This window comes from Ostrea edulis, chromosome 3, assembly GCF_947568905.1.
Source record: "Ostrea edulis chromosome 3, xbOstEdul1.1, whole genome shotgun sequence".
Taxonomy (NCBI): domain Eukaryota; kingdom Metazoa; phylum Mollusca; class Bivalvia; order Ostreida; family Ostreidae; genus Ostrea; species Ostrea edulis.
The window spans coordinates 27,729,632-27,738,200 of record NC_079166.1 but is presented as its reverse complement, the minus strand read 5'-3'; the positions used below and the strand labels follow the sequence as shown (position 1 = coordinate 27,738,200).

The following is an 8,569-nucleotide window of genomic DNA, read 5'->3' as shown; positions in this document are numbered from 1 at the left end:
AAACATACTTTGCCAGATACTTTCCCAGCATGCATGTGTGGGCTTTTCTATTTCATCCAGATATGTTAAATAAACTTCAAAAGCTGCTTACATACATCCAGTATTACAGAATATGAAATAAATTATAAATAACTTATATTAATCATGTTTAAAGACCCAATCTTAAGTTAACACCCCCAAATGGTAAGCCGCCTGTCATTCAGACATCCATGAAGAAACCGTATGGTATTATTTTTGAGTCTTTAAGAGCAAAACCAGTTCAACCCAAATGAGAAAATGATTATGACTATGTTATTGAGCAAAATACTTTAAATAAGAAATCAAAGTAATTTATCTTATCATCATTATCGACCAAGAAAAAGAAGGCTAGAAGCCATATAAATTCTATGAAAAAGAAATTTCTTCATTTTTTGAAATTAAAAATAGGGAGGGGGGGGGGGGCTGTGATGCTGTATTTTTAAGGTTATGTGGTAAAAAAAAAAAGGCAATGAAAGTATATATTAAATGATAAAATTTCAATAACCATGCTCCTTATATTATTTGAAACTCATGCTATATTTCATGTCTACAAATTTTTATTATAACTTATGTATTTCTCATAAAAATGCATATGTTCTTTGTTACCTATGTAACAGTGTAAAGCAGTACTACTGTTTTTTGGAAATAACCAATTACAACTAAAATTTGAACACATACTGGAAAACATTATCACAAAATCATAGTAAAACACATATTTACCTTCTTTCCTTCTTTGATATTTAGAGTGCACGACTCTTAATCTAATATTGGTACTTTCTTTGTTCTGAAAACGTGCCCAAGGCCAGGATTCTGTAGTGATAATCATTAATTGATACATCGGAACGATTCCATCATTGTGCACTCTGAACAGATTCTCTAATTTGCAGCATCACATTTCACATAACTTCAAACTTTCTCTTGCTGTTTTACATTCTTCACAAGTTTTGGAAAATAGAGCGTAATATAGGTAAATATCTAGTAAAAATGTATTCGAAACATTCCATGAACGCTATCCGTGGTACGTCCAAATTTGGAAACGTGATGTAATGGATGCTGCAAACCAATCAAATCAAAGAGCGCAATGGTCAACACTGATAAATTTGAAAATCTTCCTTCACATTAGAACGTTACAATGTCCGATTTCGAGTTGAGCGGTTCCGACGATCAAAGTCTTGTCTTGCAAATTGACGAAACTTTTACCGAAACAAGTAGCATGCTGGCTACTGAGCCAAATCAAAGCGGCCATCAAAGCCCACGGAGAAAGACTTCAAAGAGAAGACGCATCATTCGTCCGATGTCACCCCATGTCGAGGATGAGATCGAGAGAACCTACGACTACGAGTCAGATTGACAGTCGATCCTCACAAAGGTAGATATTCTAAAATTAAGATTCTTGTTTTGGAGGGGGTATAACAGGTAGAAATTTTCATATCAAAATATAGGGGGAATATTACCAAACAATATTGAAGGAAAGGGCCAGTCTAATCACAGGGGCATCTTATCCACTCTGTTCTCTATCAGATATATATAAATACACGTGTATTTATATATGTGTGATAGAGAACAGAGCGGATAAGATACCCCTGTGGTCTAATGCAGTAATATAGTAGGGGTGGCTGTAGTCACAATGGAGAGGGGGTAGGCCCCATGACCCCATCACCAGAGGTTTGCTCTTTTGAGGAAGCTTAAGTCGAAGATTCCCCAACCAACACGAAATGTAGCCAACCGCCGGGGTGATACGTTGTTTGTTTATTTAGACTTCCACGCTTTACCGATGTAAATATGCACATGTATCTATAATTCCGTAATTTATGACTTTCAGTAGGCTATATATATATAGTGTGTATATTCAATTAGATTATTGACAGCACCTTTCATCGTGTTCATACATTAGGAATGGCATGGCATATACATGTTTTCGAAAGTAATCAGTGTAAGTGAATCAAGAAATTTAGTACACGCCATATTGCGCCGTTCCTTCGTTTGGCCACGAAATGCAAGTAAAAGAAAAGGTAGGTAAAAATAGCTACCTGGAGTAGGTTTAAATACCTACGTAGCTATAAGTACCTACGAAGGTAGAAATAGTATTTAGACTGAACCTGATAAAACAACAAAAGATGTTGAGCCTAAGTTCATCTATATTTGTGTTTTAGAAACTAAATATAGTGAATTTCCATTTAATAAATATGCTAGTATTTTGAAATCTTTAGAAACACATGGTATAGAGTATCTTCCTGTTAAATTGGAACAATCGTAGGCTGATTTAATTTGATCATTATCTCAATAGAAACATTTTGTGTTTGTGTGTGTATGTTGTGCAGCGTTCAGCCAGTAGCAATAGTAAGCGGCCAGATAGCTCAATTGGTAGAACACCTGACTTGAAATTCAAGGGTTCCGGGTTCAAATCCTGTCTGGTCCTTTGCATTTTTTCCACTTCCTGTTGTATATATGTTTCATGGATTATTCTACTTTTTTCCATAAGGGGCCTGAGCTTATATAATTGGGAACAATCGACATTTTTCTCAAATTGGGAAAAATCATTAACTTTGTAATTAACCTTCAATTGATGTGTAAAGTACAAAGTAATTTTAACACCATTTACTCAATTATTTTGCTATGAAAATAAACAGTCACCCATTGGTAACTAAATTTACATTGGTAATTAAAATTGTCAGTTATTTTTGCTGAATTTTCATGTTGTTTGTTTAAGTACATTAAAGTATGTCGTACATGAAAAATCAAATCTAACAAAAACAACGCAAATACCCCCCCCCCCCCTCAGGCGGGAGGGGGGGGTTCAATTCGGAAAATTCAGTAACTTTTAAGAGAGGAAGGGACCTGTATTTGGACCTAAATTGGGTGTATAAGAATGACTGATGTGTGTGTGTGTACCTGATATATATATTTGACATACATGTATGACTATGTGCGTGGGTTTTTTTATGTAGGAACCTAACAAAACCACCTCTGAATCATCAGTACGACGGTCACCCAGGGAAAAAAGGCAGAATGCAGAAAACTGACAATTCTTATGGAGAAATCAGATGAAGACACTGATGTGCAAACTGATGATCATTGTCAAATTTCATTTCATAAGGTAAATTTTGTTTATGCCCCTTGTTGCCAATATGGGCATAGCGCTTCACAAAAGCATCACGTTAACTATATTATAGAGTATCAGTTGGGCATGTTTTCAGGAGTAATGAATTTGATACACATAAAAGTTTTCACAGAATGTAACAACAAGCACCCCTTTAAGGCGATCACCCAGAAAGAATATGCAGAAATGCACTCCATCATTACAAAACTCGGGATTGGCTGAGGAGGAAGATTCAGATATTGATGTTGCTCATAGTTCTTTTCTATCAAAACAGGTATGCATATGTCAGAAGTTGGTTATTTAGTATATCGTTTCTCAAATGCAACATCTTTGGGTTTTTTTCTGTAATTATTTTTCTATTGATTTAAAGTTTTGATGGAACCCTTTAGGCCTTTTGTTATGTGTATGCTTATTTAGAATAATCTTACAGTTAAAACATGAAAACTGCTTTCAGCTATTTGTATTGCTTCAAAACAAGTTAAATCTTCCTGTAATTCATTAGTTCATTCACATGAATTGTAAAGTGATGATTATTGAATTTTTTTACTTGGACAGAAAGCTGATAAATCAAAACTGTTTGCAAGTCTGTCTCCAACTTCAAGTCATCCAAAAAGCAGCGGTATGTCTGTCATGGTGTACATATTTAGGGGGAGGGGTGCCCACCGTGGGCTGATAAAAAACAAACAATTTTGAGTTATTTTATTTACTGAATTGAAATAAATTAACTGTTTCACAGTGACTATTTTTGCAATCAGACTCATTCTCTGACAGGGAGAAATATTTTGTATACCGTAATTTTCTTACACACCTTGCAAAATTATTGCACATTGGTGAAGTTTATAGGCTTAAAATATATAACATACATTTGTTGTTTATTTACTTTTATTTTTACTGTTGACATGTATGTATTCTCAACTTAATTCTCGTAAATTTTCCAGGCCCAAAACAACTACAAGACCACGTTAAGAAAATTATTCAAAACCAAAATGAGATCCTGATCAATTCAAGGGTCATAAACAGGGATCTCAAAGGACTTTGTGCAGACTTTGAGAAGAAAAAGGAGGAACAACATGAACCTGTCTCGATCCCAAATAGAATAAGAGTAAATGTTATCCACTTATCCATAACTATTTTCAATATGTATAATTACAAGTGATACTAAGTAATTATACGGATATTCTGTATGTATAGGTATTTTAGCGGGATTCATATTTTAGTGGCTTTGGCTGTGAAGTAGGAGCTTAAGTTTATGGTTTTGCTAGGACTTATTTATCCAGTATCAAACGCAAAACAAGCACCAAATTTAGAATCAGCTCCAAGTGTGCTAAATTTTTAATAACATGTGCACATACAGTACGGTATGCTGTACATCTATTGTTGTCAATGTGATCATTATTTAATTGACTGATTTATGTCAATCATGTGAGGGACAACACTTGCCCCCTGTCGCTAGAAAACCAACACAGTCAGCATGAGGTTTCGTTCCGTTGAATCATCGCGGTGGTCCAGAGGTAGAGCGTTCGCCCTGAATGCGGAAGGTCAGGGTTTAAATCCAGATTTAAGTTGTTAATACAGGTAGTGACAGTTCCATGTGTCACGAGTCCTCGGAGATGACCTTAAAACGAATGTCCAGTGTCACAGTAGGTGTGGCACGCTAAATATCCCTCACTGCTTAATGGCCGTAAGTGCTGAGCATAGGCTTGAAATTGAAGCCCTTCACCGGTATTGGTGACGTTTCCATATGAGTGAAAAATTCTAGAGAAGGGCGTTAAACAAGATACAATCAATCAATCGTTCTACTGAAGAGAAATGATGTGCTGTATGACATATCGGTATAAATATATTTTGATTCCTGATTATTTAATGGGTTTTTTCTTAATAGAATGCTGTTAAAGAATATTTTGCAAATGGAGTTGAGAGGGAGATGGCATGGGATTACAGTAAAAGGTTAGTGATTTTATTACGTGTGCAAATTTATGAATTATGTATAAAGAGGCAACTGTTTGAATATTGGCAGGTATAGAAGTTCATGTTTTTTTTCTGTTTCTAACATATAAAGAAATCTTTATCTTAAAATGCCCATGTAAAATGGATAATCTTCATCCCAGGTTGACTACAGAGTCACAAATCTAAACATGAAGGGGGGGGGGGGGGGGGGGGGGGGGCAAACCTAAAAGTTGTCTACTACAATCAAACTAAACCTTACAAACTTTTTACTACTTTTTATTCTCTCAAAGTGTTTTATTATGTGCGGGAATACAAATTAAAGTGTTAGATTGTTACAAAGTATCTTATTTTATTATTCTTATTACCAGGAAATCATTCTTGGTACAAAGGGTGATGGGGATCAACCATGCATTTGTCTACACACCCCCCCTTCCACACACAAACACACAAATATCTGAATACACTTATACAGATACCTTATCAAATATCACATCGAGTCATTTCGATTTATCCTTTGAATTGATTGTAAGTTATTTCTAAAATCTGTGGTATCATTTTTTTAAATTATCGATTTTTTGTAACCGAATACATCAGGAAAAGTGTTAAAGGTGTTGCCTCAGATGTAACCAATGAAGTTTTAGATTGTAAGTTTGAATTGAATATACATGTGAATTTATTTTAGTATTGGAAATGTGTTAGTAAAACTTTGAGGTTTCAGCATTTTAATACTATATAAAATTTACGACTTTGTCGTAAGTACTTTTGTAAATCTGATCCTTTACACGTATCCTCAAAATGAAGTTGTTTCCTACAGAGGGAGTTCATTTCTGTTTTGTGAAGTTGTCAAGGGTTGAAACGATTCACCGAAATATTGATATTGTTCAATATAGATTGGTTGACATTCTTTACATGCACAAAGGACAAAATGGCATCCAATAATGGTCAGACTGTTGTTAGCATTGAGTCTGACATAACAATGTTGTACTTAATCAGTTTAATCTACAGAAAGCAATTTATTGTTCACCGGTTTGAAACATGTTTGCTTGTAACATGTGCAAAATTGTGACTGAATCTTAGTAATCAATTTTTTCTTGAAAGTTATTATTGGTTGCTTCTGTAAAATGTATGGTATTGAAAATATTGAATTGTGGCATAAGTATTGCAATGTGCAGCATATCGTGATGGAGGTTTATTATGTCAGCCATAGTTTTGTTGATCTTAAATTCTTAAAAATAAAGTTTGTTGAAATCGAATTTTTGATGTAAGCAATGATCACATATGTTTCCTCACTTCCAGGTGCCATCAAACGTTATTTTACCTAAAAAAAAAAAAAAAGAAGAAGAAAAAAAAAGCAGCCAACAGAAAATCAAAAAACCGAGATTCTATGCATAAACACAGACAAGCAACATATGAACGAAAGAAAGAGGTAAGAGCCATATCCGTGTACTTCTTAGTGTTGCGGTCAGACGGGTTCGATCGCCAGTGGCTCAGTTGGTAGAGCACCTGACTAGAGGCTAATCAAAACATAATGCTCTATTACAAAATAAGTACATATTTCCGTAGTTATATAGCTCGGATATATTTATAACAATTAACTCCTGGCGTATCCACCCTTTTCATCTACTGCAAAAAAATATGTTGCCATTATTTTTTTTTCTACGTACGAGTCGATAATTACATGAACACATCAAAACGTAAATCAGTCACAGTCAAATCGTATCTTGGAGAAAATGTCATAAAAATCACTGTACAAATTCGCAGCGATTCAATCAGTTTATAATTTTTGAAAAAATATAAAGTTCCTGTAGTAGTAGCATCAGATCTCCAACCTACCATTCTACATGCTATTCTTCTCAAGCATCATTTACAGATCTAAAGTGCTGGGAATGTCTCTGTCAATCACATATTTCCATCGAGAACAACAGCACGAAATGTTTTCAAATATAGTACTAGCACAGCATTTATTTCTTGCATGAATTTAAATTTTGATCTTATTATTGTAGAAACTAATGCGTCGTTTGCAGGCCATTGACCACAAAAAGTGGGGAGAAGAGAAGAAGAAGATGGTCAACAATTTGTTTCAATCTCAATCTGCGTATAAATTGATGTCGAGTGATGAAGAGGCTGATGAGGGCTTTTTAACGCATCCATATATGCATGGGAAAGTGACGCGTTTAAGAACATAAAAGACAGTCTTGACAAAACTTATCTAGATATTTGTCCAGCAAGAAGCAAGAGACTCCTCCAAAAACGAACACGGGGTTCAGTAAAACAGCAAGAAAACCCCAAGGTTTCAGAGGAGTTTAGTTGGATTTTTCAGTAATGTTAGGGTTGGGACAAAACCACTTTTTCTTTTATAGTACATATCACAATATTTGTAACAGATGCATATTATCATGATTATGATATCAATTCTATTTTATAAGGTTCGAAAGTTGCTTTTTTTTATAGATACAAATTTATTCATATTAACTATGTTAAAATTAATTTAGTATTAACATAATTCGACGTTTCAAAATTTGATATAGTGATTGTTGTGCTTGTATTTCATACATTGTCTGACCATCTTGAGTAATTGGTGTGAAATTATTGTATGCTAACTTATACACTTTTTATCTTCATTTGTGAATTTTTTTTTATCTTTCAATGCAAATAGCAGAAAATGATAATTTTTATTACAGGAAAATATTCTTGTGATTTGACAATTTTTTTTTTGGGGGGGGGGGGGGTAATATGATGAGGACGGAGATGTATTTCATTGTGTCCTTATACAATGTACTTAAAGATAGCTGAATATTTTTTGTTTAACAATGTATATATTTTTACATGTAATATGAAATGCCTTTGTTAATATATTTATATTAACAAAAAATAAAGTTAGGAAAATTTCATTTCTTTTTTATTTCTTGTCTTTATATTTTCAATCTTAATTTGAAGGTGTGTTTGTTAGCTTAATTTCAATATTGCTTCAACTTCTGATGAACATGATTGATATTGTTTTAAATGTAATTAGATGAAACTATAAAATGTAATTTCAAGTAAAGTCAATTAACAATAATTAAAGGTATAAAATGATGACAATTACTTTGAAGTAAAGTCAATTCACAATAATTAAAGGTGTATAATGATGATATTTACTTTCAAATAAAGTCAATTAAAAATAATAAAAGATACGTAATTGTGACATTTACTTTCAAGTAAAGCCAATTAAAGGTGCGTAATTGTGAAATTTACTTTCAAGTAAAGTCAATTAAAGGTGCGTAATTGTGACATTTACTTTCAAGTAAAGCCAATTAAAGGTGCGTAATTGTGACATTTACTTTCAAGTAAAGCCAATTAAAGGTGCGTAATTGTGACATTTACTTTCAAGTAAAGTCAATTAAAGGTGCGTAATTGTGACATTTACTTTCAAGTAAAGCCAATTAAAGGTGCGTAATTGTGACATTTACTTTCAAGTAAAGTCAATTAAAGGTATATAATGGTGACATTTACTGATAAGTAAAG

General features: G+C 33.5%; 1 pseudogene; it reads left to right on the top strand.

Annotated features, from left to right (window-relative positions):
* The first annotated feature begins 1,150 nt into the window (after positions 1–1,150).
* LOC130053517 (uncharacterized) lies at positions 1,151–7,650 on the top strand (annotated as a pseudogene).
* The last annotated feature ends 919 nt before the right edge of the window (positions 7,651–8,569 follow it).